This window comes from Phyllobates terribilis, unplaced genomic scaffold (genome assembly GCF_046119375.1).
Source record: "Phyllobates terribilis strain yellow unplaced genomic scaffold, ASM4611937v1 Scaffold_40__1_contigs__length_11209783, whole genome shotgun sequence".
In the NCBI taxonomy this organism is placed as follows: Eukaryota; Metazoa; Chordata; class Amphibia; order Anura; family Dendrobatidae; genus Phyllobates; species Phyllobates terribilis.
In genome coordinates, this window is record NW_027362800.1 from 10,537,335 (window position 1) to 10,551,175 (window position 13,841).

The following is a 13,841-nucleotide window of genomic DNA, read 5'->3' on the forward strand; positions in this document are numbered from 1 at the left end:
GATTTTAGAAACTGCATTAAAGAAGGGGTGCACCGGTCCTGGAGATACTGCAATACCAGGTCAATGCGTGGAGTGGACAGAGCAAGCTCTTTTTCCATCTCCCTGTTCTAAAAATCCATTTAATATATGGTCTCCAGATAGGGGACGTATCAGATATTAAACTGATAAGAACAGATACTACACTTGATCTTAGCCAAAAGGCCGAGAAGCGATAACCAGAATTGGTTTCCGACTACGGTGCCACCCAAGGATTCTGAAAAGTCCATTTGTGGAGATGGCCACCTGGACTCCCGTTAAGAAGACATGCTGTCAACCTCTAGATCCCTCACATGCCTGCACTTTTCGGCTTGCTGCTGCTGCAATCCACGCGTTTTAGATCTGCATAACTCCACCTCTTTTAGCACAGTACCCTCAACCCCCGGCTGTTCCCACCCGCCTCAACACCGTTGGAAGGGAGGAGAACCAATTAAGGCGGGGGGGGGGGGTGGAACGAGCAGCTGTCTACCCTTAGCAGGAGGGTTGCTGATTAATTACCTCTCCTGCTGCTGCTGCTGCTGGCTGTCCAGCAGCAGACTGAAGGTGGCTGCTGCTGTGCGCAGGTATATAAAGGCTCAGAGCCTATTATGACACGCGCAGCCAGCGTTCCATTGCCACATTCCGTCTACTGCAGGCGGGATACCTGGATGGCTGAATGTCACTGAGAAGCTCACAGAGACCGCCATAAGCAACAGTTTAAAAGAATGCCACAGACTAATCAACCAAACTTTTTGGGTTGGTTTCTCTTTTATAGTCTGCAGGCATTAAATGAAAGAAGTCAGTGTTCCAGCAGAGGGAGACAACGTTTCAGAAAAGGCATTGTAGCAAACCAAAAAAGAAATTTTAAGCGCAGCAGAGTAACCAGCTCACATACCTGTTAGCTCAGGTGAGTTTAAAAGGCTGCTGTTGATAACAAGGGCATTTGCTAAATAGATGGTGTGTGTGCAACAATATACTGAAAGGTCAATTATATTGTGCAGCTTATCTCACCACCTGTAGTTATTTAGGTGAAAGCTCCAAAATGCTTGCCTAATATGTCTGTTTATCCAAAAGGAAGTATAGAGGGAGAGCTAGATAGATAGCATTGCATTACATTACATTACATGGCAATGCAATGCACAGTTGCTGAAGTTGAACCAAAATGAGCTTGTCATCTGGCTTCTGCAACTTTTAACATGAAAAATCCAATGAGGAGAAGAAAAGCAAAGCCAAAGAGTCCATCCCAAAATCCGACAAACAAGCAAAATGAACAAAAAGCATTGAATTCAATTCTTTCTGATTTTAGAAACTGCATTAAAGAAGGGGTGCACCGGTCCTGGAGATACTGCAATACCAGGTCAATGCGTGGAGTGGACAGAGCAAGCTCTTTTTCCATCTCCCTGTTCTAAAAATCCATTTAATATATGGTCTCCAGATAGGGGACGTATCAGATATTAAACTGATAAGAACAGATACTACACTTGATCTTAGCCAAAAGGCCGAGAAGCGATAACCAGAATTGGTTTCCGACTACGGTGCCACCCAAGGATTCTGAAAAGTCCATTTGTGGAGATGGCCACCTGGACTCCCGTTAAGAAGACATGCTGTCAACCTCTAGATCCCTCACATGCCTGCACTTTTCGGCTTGCTGCTGCTGCAATCCACGCGTTTTAGATCTGCATAACTCCACCTCTTTTAGCACAGTACCCTCAACCCCCGGCTGTTCCCACCCGCCTCAACACCGTTGGAAGGGAGGAGAACCAATTAAGGCGGGGGGGGGGGGTGGAACGAGCAGCTGTCTACCCTTAGCAGGAGGGTTGCTGATTAATTACCTCTCCTGCTGCTGCTGCTGCTGGCTGTCCAGCAGCAGACTGAAGGTGGCTGCTGCTGTGCGCAGGTATATAAAGGCTCAGAGCCTATTATGACACGCGCAGCCAGCGTTCCATTGCCACATTCCGTCTACTGCAGGCGGGATACCTGGATGGCTGAATGTCACTGAGAAGCTCACAGAGACCGCCATAAGCAACAGTTTAAAAGAATGCCACAGACTAATCAACCAAACTTTTTGGGTTGGTTTCTCTTTTATAGTCTGCAGGCATTAAATGAAAGAAGTCAGTGTTCCAGCAGAGGGAGACAACGTTTCAGAAAAGGCATTGTAGCAAACCAAAAAAGAAATTTTAAGCGCAGCAGAGTAACCAGCTCACATACCTGTTAGCTCAGGTGAGTTTAAAAGGCTGCTGTTGATAACAAGGGCATTTGCTAAATAGATGGTGTGTGTGCAACAATATACTGAAAGGTCAATTATATTGTGCAGCTTATCTCACCACCTGTAGTTATTTAGGTGAAAGCTCCAAAATGCTTGCCTAATATGTCTGTTTATCCAAAAGGAAGTATAGAGGGAGAGCTAGATAGATAGCATTGCATTACATTACATTACATGGCAATGCAATGCACAGTTGCTGAAGTTGAACCAAAATGAGCTTGTCATCTGGCTTCTGCAACTTTTAACATGAAAAATCCAATGAGGAGAAGAAAAGCAAAGCCAAAGAGTCCATCCCAAAATCCGACAAACAAGCAAAATGAACAAAAAGCATTGAATTCAATTCTTTCTGATTTTAGAAACTGCATTAAAGAAGGGGTGCACCGGTCCTGGAGATACTGCAATACCAGGTCAATGCGTGGAGTGGACAGAGCAAGCTCTTTTTCCATCTCCCTGTTCTAAAAATCCATTTAATATATGGTCCCCAGATAGGGGACGTATCAGATATTAAACTGATAAGAACAGATACTACACTTGATCTTAGCCAAAAGGCCGAGAAGCGATAACCAGAATTGGTTTCCGACTACGGTGCCACCCAAGGATTCTGAAAAGTCCATTTGTGGAGATGGCCACCTGGACTCCCGTTAAGAAGACATGCTGTCAACCTCTAGATCCCTCACATGCCTGCACTTTTCGGCTTGCTGCTGCTGCAATCCACGCGTTTTAGATCTGCATAACTCCACCTCTTTTAGCACAGTACCCTCAACCCCCGGCTGTTCCCACCCGCTTCAACACCGTTGGAAGGGAGGAGAACCAATTAAGGCGGGGGGGGGGGTGGAACGAGCAGCTGTCTACCCTTAGCAGGAGGGTTGCTGATTAATTACCTCTCCTGCTGCTGCTGCTGCTGGCTGTCCAGCAGCAGACTGAAGGTGGCTGCTGCTGTGCGCAGGTATATAAAGGCTCAGAGCCTATTATGACATGCGCAGCCAGCGTTCCATTGCCACATTCCGTCTGCTGCAGGCGGGATACCTGGATGGCTGAATGTCACTGAGAAGCTCACAGAGACCGCCATAAGCAACAGTTTAAAAGAATGCCACAGACTAATCAACCAAACTTTTTGGGTTGGTTTCTCTTTTATAGTCTGCAGGCATTAAATGAAAGAAGTCAGTGTTCCAGCAGAGGGAGACAACGTTTCAGAAAAGGCATTGTAGCAAACCAAAAAAGAAATTTTAAGCGCAGCAGAGTAACCAGCTCACATACCTGTTAGCTCAGGTGAGTTTAAAAGGCTGCTGTTGATAACAAGGGCATTTGCTAAATAGATGGTGTGTGTGCAACAATATACTGAAAGGTCAATTATATTGTGCAGCTTATCTCACCACCTGTAGTTATTTAGGTGAAAGCTCCAAAATGCTTGCCTAATATGTCTGTTTATCCAAAAGGAAGTATAGAGGGAGAGCTAGATAGATAGCATTGCATTACATTACATTACATGGCAATGCAATGCACAGTTGCTGAAGTTGAACCAAAATGAGCTTGTCATCTGGCTTCTGCAACTTTTAACATGAAAAATCCAATGAGGAGAAGAAAAGCAAAGCCAAAGAGTTCATCCCAAAATCCGACAAACAAGCAAAATGAACAAAAAGCATTGAATTCAATTCTTTCTGATTTTAGAAACTGCATTAAAGAAGGGGTGCACCGGTCCTGGAGATACTGCAATACCAGGTCAATGCGTGGAGTGGACAGAGCAAGTTCTTTTTCCATCTCCCTGTTCTAAAAATCCATTTAATATATGGTCCCCAGATAGGGGACGTATCAGATATTAAACTGATAAGAACAGATACTACACTTGATCTTAGCCAAAAGGCCGAGAAGCGATAACCAGAATTGGTTTCCGACTACGGTGCCACCCAAGGATTCTGAAAAGTCCATTTGTGGAGATGGCCACCTGGACTCCCGTTAAGAAGACATGCTGTCAACCTCTAGATCCCTCACATGCCTGCACTTTTCGGCTTGCTGCTGCTGCAATCCACGCGTTTTAGATCTGCATAACTCCACCTCTTTTAGCACAGTACCCTCAACCCCCGGCTGTTCCCACCCGCCTCAACACCGTTGGAAGGGAGGAGAACCAATTAAGGCGGGGGGGGGGGTGGAACGAGCAGCTGTCTACCCTTAGCAGGAGGGTTGCTGATTAATTACCTCTCCTGCTGCTGCTGCTGCTGGCTGTCCAGCAGCAGACTGAAGGTGGCTGCTGCTGTGCGCAGGTATATAAAGGCTCAGAGCCTATTATGACACGCGCAGCCAGTGTTCCATTGCCACATTCCGTCTACTGCAGGCGGGATACCTGGATGGCTGAATGTCACTGAGAAGCTCACAGAGACCGCCATAAGCAACAGTTTAAAAGAATGCCACAGACTAATCAACCAAACTTTTTGGGTTGGTTTCTCTTTTATAGTCTGCAGGCATTAAATGAAAGAAGTCAGTGTTCCAGCAGAGGGAGACAACGTTTCAGAAAAGGCATTGTAGCAAACCAAAAAAGAAATTTTAAGCGCAGCAGAGTAACCAGCTCACATACCTGTTAGCTCAGGTGAGTTTAAAAGGCTGCTGTTGATAACAAGGGCATTTGCTAAATAGATGGTGTGTGTGCAACAATATACTGAAAGGTCAATTATATTGTGCAGCTTATCTCACCACCTGTAGTTATTTAGGTGAAAGCTCCAAAATGCTTGCCTAATATGTCTGTTTATCCAAAAGGAAGTATAGAGGGAGAGCTAGATAGATAGCATTGCATTACATTACATTACATGGCAATGCAATGCACAGTTGCTGAAGTTGAACCAAAATGAGCTTGTCATCTGGCTTCTGCAACTTTTAACATGAAAAATCCAATGAGGAGAAGAAAAGCAAAGCCAAAGAGTCCATCCCAAAATCCGACAAACAAGCAAAATGAACAAAAAGCATTGAATTCAATTCTTTCTGATTTTAGAAACTGCATTAAAGAAGGGGTGCACCGGTCCTGGAGATACTGCAATACCAGGTCAATGCGTGGAGTGGACAGAGCAAGCTCTTTTTCCATCTCCCTGTTCTAAAAATCCATTTAATATATGGTCTCCAGATAGGGGACGTATCAGATATTAAACTGATAAGAACAGATACTACACTTGATCTTAGCCAAAAGGCCGAGAAGCGATAACCAGAATTGGTTTCCGACTACGGTGCCACCCAAGGATTCTGAAAAGTCCATTTGTGGAGATGGCCACCTGGACTCCCGTTAAGAAGACATGCTGTCAACCTCTAGATCCCTCACATGCCTGCACTTTTCGGCTTGCTGCTGCTGCAATCCACGCGTTTTAGATCTGCATAACTCCACCTCTTTTAGCACAGTACCCTCAACCCCCGGCTGTTCCCACCCGCCTCAACACCGTTGGAAGGGAGGAGAACCAATTAAGGCGGGGGGGGGGGGGTGGAACGAGCAGCTGTCTACCCTTAGCAGGAGGGTTGCTGATTAATTACCTCTCCTGCTGCTGCTGCTGGCTGTCCAGCAGCAGACTGAAGGTGGCTGCTGCTGTGCGCAGGTATATAAAGGCTCAGAGCCTATTATGACACGCGCAGCCAGCGTTCCATTGCCACATTCCGTCTACTGCAGGCGGGATACCTGGATGGCTGAATGTCACTGAGAAGCTCACAGAGACCGCCATAAGCAACAGTTTAAAAGAATGCCACAGACTAATCAACCAAACTTTTTGGGTTGGTTTCTCTTTTATAGTCTGCAGGCATTAAATGAAAGAAGTCAGTGTTCCAGCAGAGGGAGACAACGTTTCAGAAAAGGCATTGTAGCAAACCAAAAAAGAAATTTTAAGTGCAGCAGAGTAACCAGCTCACATACCTGTTAGCTCAGGTGAGTTTAAAAGGCTGCTGTTGATAACAAGGGCATTTGCTAAATAGATGGTGTGTGTGCAACAATATACTGAAAGGTCAATTATATTGTGCAGCTTATCTCACCACCTGTAGTTATTTAGGTGAAAGCTCCAAAATGCTTGCCTAATATGTCTGTTTATCCAAAAGGAAGTATAGAGGGAGAGCTAGATAGATAGCATTGCATTACATTACATTACATGGCAATGCAATGCACAGTTGCTGAAGTTGAACCAAAATGAGCTTGTCATCTGGCTTCTGCAACTTTTAACATGAAAAATCCAATGAGGAGAAGAAAAGCAAAGCCAAAGAGACCATCCCAAAATCCGACAAACAAGCAAAATGAACAAAAAGCATTGAATTCAATTCTTTCTGATTTTAGAAACTGCATTAAAGAAGGGGTGCACCGGTCCTGGAGATACTGCAATACCAGGTCAATGCGTGGAGTGGACAGAGCAAGTTCTTTTTCCATCTCCCTGTTCTAAAAATCCATTTAATATATGGTCCCCAGATAGGGGACGTATCAGATATTAAACTGATAAGAACAGATACTACACTTGATCTTAGCCAAAAGGCCGAGAAGCGATAACCAGAATTGGTTTCCGACTACGGTGCCACCCAAGGATTCTGAAAAGTCCATTTGTGGAGATGGCCACCTGGACTCCCGTTAAGAAGACATGCTGTCAACCTCTAGATCCCTCACATGCCTGCACTTTTCGGCTTGCTGCTGCTGCAATCCACGCGTTTTAGATCTGCATAACTCCACCTCTTTTAGCACAGTACCCTCAACCCCCGGCTGTTCCCACCCGCCTCAACACCGTTGGAAGGGAGGAGAACCAATTAAGGCGGGGGGGGGGGGTGGAACGAGCAGCTGTCTACCCTTAGCAGGAGGGTTGCTGATTAATTACCTCTCCTGCTGCTGCTGCTGCTGGCTGTCCAGCAGCAGACTGAAGGTGGCTGCTGCTGTGCGCAGGTATATAAAGGCTCAGAGCCTATTATGACACGCGCAGCCAGCGTTCCATTGCCACATTCCGTCTACTGCAGGCGGGATACCTGGATGGCTGAATGTCACTGAGAAGCTCACAGAGACCGCCATAAGCAAAAGTTTAAAAGAATGCCACAGACTAATCAACCAAACTTTTTGGGTTGGTTTCTCTTTTATAGTCTGCAGGCATTAAATGAAAGAAGTCAGTGTTCCAGCAGAGGGAGACAACGTTTCAGAAAAGGCATTGTAGCAAACCAAAAAAGAAATTTTAAGCGCAGCAGAGTAACCAGCTCACATACCTGTTAGCTCAGTTGAGTTTAAAAGGCTGCTGTTGATAACAAGGGCATTTGCTAAATAGATGGTGTGTGTGCAACAATATACTGAAAGGTCAATTATATTGTGCAGCTTATCTCACCACCTGTAGTTATTTAGGTGAAAGCTCCAAAATGCTTGCCTAATATGTCTGTTTATCCAAAAGGAAGTATAGAGGGAGAGCTAGATAGATAGCATTGCATTACATTACATTACATGGCAATGCAATGCACAGTTGCTGAAGTTGAACCAAAATGAGCTTGTCATCTGGCTTCTGCAACTTTTAACATGAAAAATCCAATGAGGAGAAGAAAAGCAAAGCCAAAGAGTCCATCCCAAAATCCGACAAACAAGCAAAATGAACAAAAAGCATTGAATTCAATTCTTTCTGATTTTAGAAACTGCATTAAAGAAGGGGTGCACCGGTCCTGGAGATACTGCAATACCAGGTCAATGCGTGGAGTGGACAGAGCAAGCTCTTTTTCCATCTCCCTGTTCTAAAAATCCATTTAATATATGGTCTCCAGATAGGGGACGTATCAGATATTAAACTGATAAGAACAGATACTACACTTGATCTTAGCCAAAAGGCCGAGAAGCGATAACCAGAATTGGTTTCCGACTACGGTGCCACCCAAGGATTCTGAAAAGTCCATTTGTGGAGATGGCCACCTGGACTCCCGTTAAGAAGACATGCTGTCAACCTCTAGATCCCTCACATGCCTGCACTTTTCGGCTTGCTGCTGCTGCAATCCACGCGTTTTAGATCTGCATAACTCCACCTCTTTTAGCACAGTACCCTCAACCCCCGGCTGTTCCCACCCGCCTCAACACCGTTGGAAGGGAGGAGAACCAATTAAGGCGGGGGGGGGGGGTGGAACGAGCAGCTGTCTACCCTTAGCAGGAGGGTTGCTGATTAATTACCTCTCCTGCTGCTGCTGCTGCTGGCTGTCCAGCAGCAGACTGAAGGTGGCTGCTGCTGTGCGCAGGTATATAAAGGCTCAGAGCCTATTATGACACGCGCAGCCAGCGTTCCATTGCCACATTCCGTCTACTGCAGGCGGGATACCTGGATGGCTGAATGTCACTGAGAAGCTCACAGAGACCGCCATAAGCAACAGTTTAAAAGAATGCCACAGACTAATCAACCAAACTTTTTGGGTTGGTTTCTCTTTTATAGTCTGCAGGCATTAAATGAAAGAAGTCAGTGTTCCAGCAGAGGGAGACAACGTTTCAGAAAAGGCATTGTAGCAAACCAAAAAAGAAATTTTAAGCGCAGCAGAGTAACCAGCTCACATACCTGTTAGCTCAGGTGAGTTTAAAAGGCTGCTGTTGATAACAAGGGCATTTGCTAAATAGATGGTGTGTGTGCAACAATATACTGAAAGGTCAATTATATTGTGCAGCTTATCTCACCACCTGTAGTTATTTAGGTGAAAGCTCCAAAATGCTTGCCTAATATGTCTGTTTATCCAAAAGGAAGTATAGAGGGAGAGCTAGATAGATAGCATTGCATTACATTACATTACATGGCAATGCAATGCACAGTTGCTGAAGTTGAACCAAAATGAGCTTGTCATCTGGCTTCTGCAACTTTTAACATGAAAAATCCAATGAGGAGAAGAAAAGCAAAGCCAAAGAGTCCATCCCAAAATCCGACAAACAAGCAAAATGAACAAAAAGCATTGAATTCAATTCTTTCTGATTTTAGAAACTGCATTAAAGAAGGGGTGCACCGGTCCTGGAGATACTGCAATACCAGGTCAATGCGTGGAGTGGACAGAGCAAGCTCTTTTTCCATCTCCCTGTTCTAAAAATCCATTTAATATATGGTCTCCAGATAGGGGACGTATCAGATATTAAACTGATAAGAACAGATACTACACTTGATCTTAGCCAAAAGGCCGAGAAGCGATAACCAGAATTGGTTTCCGACTACGGTGCCACCCAAGGATTCTGAAAAGTCCATTTGTGGAGATGGCCACCTGGACTCCCGTTAAGAAGACATGCTGTCAACCTCTAGATCCCTCACATGCCTGCACTTTTCGGCTTGCTGCTGCTGCAATCCACGCGTTTTAGATCTGCATAACTCCACCTCTTTTAGCACAGTACCCTCAACCCCCGGCTGTTCCCACCCGCCTCAACACCGTTGGAAGGGAGGAGAACCAATTAAGGCGGGGGGGGGGGGTGGAACGAGCAGCTGTCTACCCTTAGCAGGAGGGTTGCTGATTAATTACCTCTCCTGCTGCTGCTGCTGCTGGCTGTCCAGCAGCAGACTGAAGGTGGCTGCTGCTGTGCGCAGGTATATAAAGGCTCAGAGCCTATTATGACACGCGCAGCCAGCGTTCCATTGCCACATTCCGTCTACTGCAGGCGGGATACCTGGATGGCTGAATGTCACTGAGAAGCTCACAGAGACCGCCATAAGCAACAGTTTAAAAGAATGCCACAGACTAATCAACCAAACTTTTTGGGTTGGTTTCTCTTTTATAGTCTGCAGGCATTAAATGAAAGAAGTCAGTGTTCCAGCAGAGGGAGACAACGTTTCAGAAAAGGCATTGTAGCAAACCAAAAAAGAAATTTTAAGCGCAGCAGAGTAACCAGCTCACATACCTGTTAGCTCAGGTGAGTTTAAAAGGCTGCTGTTGATAACAAGGGCATTTGCTAAATAGATGGTGTGTGTGCAACAATATACTGAAAGGTCAATTATATTGTGCAGCTTATCTCACCACCTGTAGTTATTTAGGTGAAAGCTCCAAAATGCTTGCCTAATATGTCTGTTTATCCAAAAGGAAGTATAGAGGGAGAGCTAGATAGATAGCATTGCATTACATTACATTACATGGCAATGCAATGCACAGTTGCTGAAGTTGAACCAAAATGAGCTTGTCATCTGGCTTCTGCAACTTTTAACATGAAAAATCCAATGAGGAGAAGAAAAGCAAAGCCAAAGAGTCCATCCCAAAATCCGACAAACAAGCAAAATGAACAAAAAGCATTGAATTCAATTCTTTCTGATTTTAGAAACTGCATTAAAGAAGGGGTGCACCGGTCCTGGAGATACTGCAATACCAGGTCAATGCGTGGAGTGGACAGAGCAAGCTCTTTTTCCATCTCCCTGTTCTAAAAATCCATTTAATATATGGTCCCCAGATAGGGGACGTATCAGATATTAAACTGATAAGAACAGATACTACACTTGATCTTAGCCAAAAGGCCGAGAAGCGATAACCAGAATTGGTTTCCGACTACGGTGCCACCCAAGGATTCTGAAAAGTCCATTTGTGGAGATGGCCACCTGGACTCCCGTTAAGAAGACATGCTGTCAACCTCTAGATCCCTCACATGCCTGCACTTTTCGGCTTGCTGCTGCTGCAATCCACGCGTTTTAGATCTGCATAACTTCACCTCTTTTAGCACAGTACCCTCAACCCCCGGCTGTTCCCACCCGCCTCAACACCGTTGGAAGGGAGGAGAACCAATTAAGGCGGGGGGGGGGTGGAACGAGCAGCTGTCTACCCTTAGCAGGAGGGTTGCTGATTAATTACCTCTCCTGCTGCTGCTGCTGCTGGCTGTCCAGCAGCAGACTGAAGGTGGCTGCTGCTGTGCGCAGGTATATAAAGGCTCAGAGCCTATTATGACACGCGCAGCCAGCGTTCCATTGCCACATTCCGTCTACTGCAGGCGGGATACCTGGATGGCTGAATGTCACTGAGAAGCTCACAGAGACCGCCATAAGCAACAGTTTAAAAGAATGCCACAGACTAATCAACCAAACTTTTTGGGTTGGTTTCTCTTTTATAGTCTGCAGGCATTAAATGAAAGAAGTCAGTGTTCCAGCAGAGGGAGACAACGTTTCAGAAAAGGCATTGTAGCAAACCAAAAAAGAAATTTTAAGCGCAGCAGAGTAACCAGCTCACATACCTGTTAGCTCAGGTGAGTTTAAAAGGCTGCTGTTGATAACAAGGGCATTTGCTAAATAGATGGTGTGTGTGCAACAATATACTGAAAGGTCAATTATATTGTGCAGCTTATCTCACCACCTGTAGTTATTTAGGTGAAAGCTCCAAAATGCTTGCCTAATATGTCTGTTTATCCAAAAGGAAGTATAGAGGGAGAGCTAGATAGATAGCATTGCATTACATTACATTACATGGCAATGCAATGCACAGTTGCTGAAGTTGAACCAAAATGAGCTTGTCATCTGGCTTCTGCAACTTTTAACATGAAAAATCCAATGAGGAGAAGAAAAGCAAAGCCAAAGAGTCCATCCCCAAATCCGACAAACAAGCAAAATGAACAAAAAGCATTGAATTCAATCCTTTCTGATTTTAGAAACTGCATTAAAGAAGGGGTGCACCGGTCCTGGAGATACTGCAATACCAGGTCAATGCGTGGAGTGGACAGAGCAAGCTCTTTTTCCATCTCCCTGTTCTAAAAATCCATTTAATATATGGTCCCCAGATAGGGGACGTATCAGATATTTAACTGATAAGAACAGATACTACACTTGATCTTAGCCAAAAGGCCGAGAAGCGATAACCAGAATTGGTTTCCGACTACGGTGCCACCCAAGGATTCTGAAAAGTCCATTTGTGGAGATGGCCACCTGGACTCCCGTTAAGAAGACATGCTGTCAACCTCTAGATCCCTCACATGCCTGCACTTTTCGGCTTGCTGCTGCTGCAATCCACGCGTTTTAGATCTGCATAACTCCACCTCTTTTAGCACAGTACCCTCAACCCCCGGCTGTTCCCACCCGCCTCAACACCGTTGGAAGGGAGGAGAACCAATTAAGGCGGGGGGGGGGGGGTGGAACGAGCAGCTGTCTACCCTTAGCAGGAGGGTTGCTGATTAATTACCTCTCCTGCTGCTGCTGCTGCTGGCTGTCCAGCAGCAGACTGAAGGTGGCTGCTGCTGTGCGCAGGTATATAAAGGCTCAGAGCCTATTATGACACGCGCAGCCAGCGTTCCATTGCCACATTCCGTCTACTGCAGGCGGGATACCTGGATGGCTGAATGTCACTGAGAAGCTCACAGAGACCGCCATAAGCAACAGTTTAAAAGAATGCCACAGACTAATCAACCAAACTTTTTGGGTTGGTTTCTCTTTTATAGTCTGCAGGCATTAAATGAAAGAAGTCAGTGTTCCAGCAGAGGGAGACAACGTTTCAGAAAAGGCATTGTAGCAAACCAAAAAAGAAATTTTAAGCGCAGCAGAGTAACCAGCTCACATACCTGTTAGCTCAGGTGAGTTTAAAAGGCTGCTGTTGATAACAAGGGCATTTGCTAAATAGATGGTGTGTGTGCAACAATATACTGAAAGGTCAATTATATTGTGCAGCTTATCTCACCACCTGTAGTTATTTAGGTGAAAGCTCCAAAATGCTTGCCTAATATGTCTGTTTATCCAAAAGGAAGTATAGAGGGAGAGCTAGATAGATAGCATTGCATTACATTACATTACATGGCAATGCAATGCACAGTTGCTGAAGTTGAACCAAAATGAGCTTGTCATCTGGCTTCTGCAACTTTTAACATGAAAAATCCAATGAGGAGAAGAAAAGCAAAGCCAAAGAGTCCATCCCCAAATCCGACAAACAAGCAAAATGAACAAAAAGCATTGAATTCAATCCTTTCTGATTTTAGAAACTGCATTAAAGAAGGGGTGCACCGGTCCTGGAGATACTGCAATACCAGGTCAATGCGTGGAGTGGACAGAGCAAGCTCTTTTTCCATCTCCCTGTTCTAAAAATCCATTTAATATATGGTCCCCAGATAGGGGACGTATCAGATATTTAACTGATAAGAACAGATACTACACTTGATCTTAGCCAAAAGGCCGAGAAGCGATAACCAGAATTGGTTTCCGACTACGGTGCCACCCAAGGATTCTGAAAAGTCCATTTGTGGAGATGGCCACCTGGACTCCCGTTAAGAAGACATGCTGTCAACCTCTAGATCCCTCACATGCCTGCACTTTTCGGCTTGCTGCTGCTGCAATCCACGCGTTTTAGATCTGCATAACTCCACCTCTTTTAGCACAGTACCCTCAACCCCCGGCTGTTCCCACCCGCCTCAACACCGTTGGAAGGGAGGAGAACCAATTAAGGCGGGGGGGGGGGGTGGAACGAGCAGCTGTCTACCCTTAGCAGGAGGGTTGCTGATTAATTACCTCTCCTGCTGCTGCTGCTGCTGGCTGTCCAGCAGCAGACTGAAGGTGGCTGCTGCTGTGCGCAGGTATATAAAGGCTCAGAGCCTATTATGACACGCGCAGCCAGCGTTCCATTGCCACATTCCGTCTACTGCAGGCGGGATACCTGGATGGCTGAATGTCACTGAGAAGCTCACAGAGAC

The 13,841-nt window shown here is 45.5% G+C and overlaps 11 non-coding genes across 11 annotated transcripts; all 11 read right to left on the bottom strand.

Moving 5' to 3' along the window:
• Window positions 1–22: 22 nt before the first annotated feature.
• On the bottom strand, window positions 23–213 carry LOC141185115 (U2 spliceosomal RNA). The gene has a single exon (XR_012259807.1). It is a non-coding gene; the product is annotated as a U2 spliceosomal RNA (small nuclear RNA).
• Window positions 214–1,335: 1,122 nt separating this feature from the next.
• LOC141185116 (U2 spliceosomal RNA) lies at window positions 1,336–1,526 on the bottom strand. The gene has a single exon (XR_012259808.1). It is a non-coding gene; the product is annotated as a U2 spliceosomal RNA (small nuclear RNA).
• A 1,122-nt stretch (window positions 1,527–2,648) lies between these two features.
• LOC141190774 (U2 spliceosomal RNA) lies at window positions 2,649–2,839 on the bottom strand. Its single transcript, XR_012264788.1, has one exon. It is a non-coding gene; the product is annotated as a U2 spliceosomal RNA (small nuclear RNA).
• Window positions 2,840–3,960: 1,121 nt separating this feature from the next.
• LOC141185224 (U2 spliceosomal RNA) lies at window positions 3,961–4,151 on the bottom strand. Its single transcript, XR_012259906.1, has one exon. It is a non-coding gene; the product is annotated as a U2 spliceosomal RNA (small nuclear RNA).
• Window positions 4,152–5,272: 1,121 nt separating this feature from the next.
• Window positions 5,273–5,463, bottom strand: LOC141185117 (U2 spliceosomal RNA). Its single transcript, XR_012259809.1, has one exon. It is a non-coding gene; the product is annotated as a U2 spliceosomal RNA (small nuclear RNA).
• Window positions 5,464–6,583: 1,120 nt separating this feature from the next.
• LOC141185225 (U2 spliceosomal RNA) lies at window positions 6,584–6,774 on the bottom strand. The gene has a single exon (XR_012259907.1). It is a non-coding gene; the product is annotated as a U2 spliceosomal RNA (small nuclear RNA).
• Window positions 6,775–7,896: 1,122 nt separating this feature from the next.
• LOC141185118 (U2 spliceosomal RNA) lies at window positions 7,897–8,087 on the bottom strand. The gene has a single exon (XR_012259810.1). It is a non-coding gene; the product is annotated as a U2 spliceosomal RNA (small nuclear RNA).
• Window positions 8,088–9,209: 1,122 nt separating this feature from the next.
• Window positions 9,210–9,400, bottom strand: LOC141185119 (U2 spliceosomal RNA). Its single transcript, XR_012259811.1, has one exon. It is a non-coding gene; the product is annotated as a U2 spliceosomal RNA (small nuclear RNA).
• Window positions 9,401–10,522: 1,122 nt separating this feature from the next.
• LOC141190775 (U2 spliceosomal RNA) lies at window positions 10,523–10,713 on the bottom strand. The gene has a single exon (XR_012264789.1). It is a non-coding gene; the product is annotated as a U2 spliceosomal RNA (small nuclear RNA).
• Window positions 10,714–11,833: 1,120 nt separating this feature from the next.
• LOC141185076 (U2 spliceosomal RNA) lies at window positions 11,834–12,024 on the bottom strand. The gene has a single exon (XR_012259772.1). It is a non-coding gene; the product is annotated as a U2 spliceosomal RNA (small nuclear RNA).
• A 1,123-nt stretch (window positions 12,025–13,147) lies between these two features.
• On the bottom strand, window positions 13,148–13,338 carry LOC141185077 (U2 spliceosomal RNA). The gene has a single exon (XR_012259773.1). It is a non-coding gene; the product is annotated as a U2 spliceosomal RNA (small nuclear RNA).
• Between the last annotated feature and the right edge of the window lie 503 nt (window positions 13,339–13,841).